At 41.6% G+C, this 1,535-nt stretch overlaps 1 protein-coding gene across 4 annotated transcripts in view; it reads left to right on the top strand.

Moving 5' to 3' along the window:
- The window catches only part of LOC102240114 (cytochrome P450 4V2-like), a 74,207-nt gene that overhangs the window by 23,241 nt on the left and 49,431 nt on the right, over window positions 1–1,535 (top strand). The gene's annotated exons all lie outside the window — the stretch shown is intronic.

Genomic DNA, 1,535 nt, shown 5'->3' with positions numbered 1-1,535 from the left:
GGGTCAAGGAGAGCTGTTCCATATAGGATTGCTGTGGGTTAAGCTGATGGGACATACATTTCTTTTGTACAACCAGTAACTTGTAGGTAAGGGGTCCTAGGCTGAAGCCAATAGGGATGTTGTGAGAATCCTGAGCTTGCTCTTTTCTGTCTCTGTCATTTTCATCATCGTGGATTTTGTTTTCTTGATTGTTGTTCTGGGTCTCATGTTTATCTTTAAAGAAATAAGAAAGGGAAGGAGGGGATGAAGGATAATATTAGTCTGCTATGACTGCTGTCACCGATTCTGCAAACTGGGTGGCTTAGCACAATAGAAATTTATTCTCTTACAGTTCTGGACACCAGAAGGCCCAGATCAGTATCTCTGAGTTAAATCAATGTGTTGGCAGGGCTGCACTTTTTGGAAGCCTGAGGGGAGAATCCACTCCTTCTGGTGACTGCCAACATACCTTGGCTTATGGCCACATCATTCCAATCTCTGTCTCCATCTTCACATGGCCTTCTCTTCTATGGGTGTGTGTCAAATCTTCCTCTGCTCCCTCTTATCATAACATTTGTGATGGCATTCATGGCCCAACTGGATAATCCACGATCATCTCTCCATTTTAAGATCCTTGATAAAATCTTCAAAAGCACCTTTTCCCAAAAAAAGTAATATTTAAATATTCTAGGGATTAGGACCTGATATATTTGTGGGTCATGATCAGCCTACCACAAAGGAACTGTGCATTGTGCCATCAACTTAATCCTTTTAAAATCAGATTAATCAGATGTCATATGCCTTCCCATGGCTGGGAAGAGAAAGGTAAACGTTGGGTTGGACAACGAACAAAGTGGTGTCTGATAGATTTTCCTAGTGCAAAGTGGGAAGGAATAGCCCTGACCGGTATGGCTCAGTGAATAGAACGTCAGTCTGTGGACTAAAGGGTCCCGGGTTCGATTCCAGTCAAGGGCATGTACCTTGGTTGCGGGCACATCCCCAGTGGGGGATGTGCAGGAGGCAGCTGATAAATGTTTCTTTCTCATAAATGTTTCTAACTCTCTATAGCTCACCCTTCCTCTCTGTAAAAAATCAATAAAATATATTTTTTAAAAAGTGGGGAAGGAATAATAAAGGAAAAGAGGAGGAGGTGGAAGACAATCTGGAAAGAGAGGCTCCAGTTGCACAATGGCAAAGTGGAGAAGTTGGAAGATAATAGTAAGCATCAAAGGACAGGTGGAATTCAGAACATTTGTTAGAACCCATTGAGAGGTAAAGTGGGAAAAGTAATTTCATGTCCAGATAGTGTGAGGACTGGATTTTCATACCAAGAGGGAAGACTTTGTTTCGTAGAACAGAGATGATCTAAACTTCTGGGCTCTGTTTCTGTCATTATTTCATTTTTCCTATATCAAGTTGAATTTCTCTCAGATTGCCTCTGGTGGGTAATTTGGGTGTTCTAGAAACCCAGGTTCCTTTGGAATGTGTTCCCATGTTGGTGTTTTTTACAATTTTTATCCCAATGCAGGTGTCACAAATGCTTTTGGATCTCACAT

Source organism: Myotis brandtii, unplaced genomic scaffold (assembly GCF_000412655.1).
Source record: "Myotis brandtii unplaced genomic scaffold, ASM41265v1 scaffold2070, whole genome shotgun sequence".
NCBI classification, from domain to species: domain Eukaryota; kingdom Metazoa; phylum Chordata; class Mammalia; order Chiroptera; family Vespertilionidae; genus Myotis; species Myotis brandtii.
The sequence above is the reverse complement of the archived record's forward strand: the minus strand, read 5'-3'. Positions and strand labels throughout refer to the sequence as shown.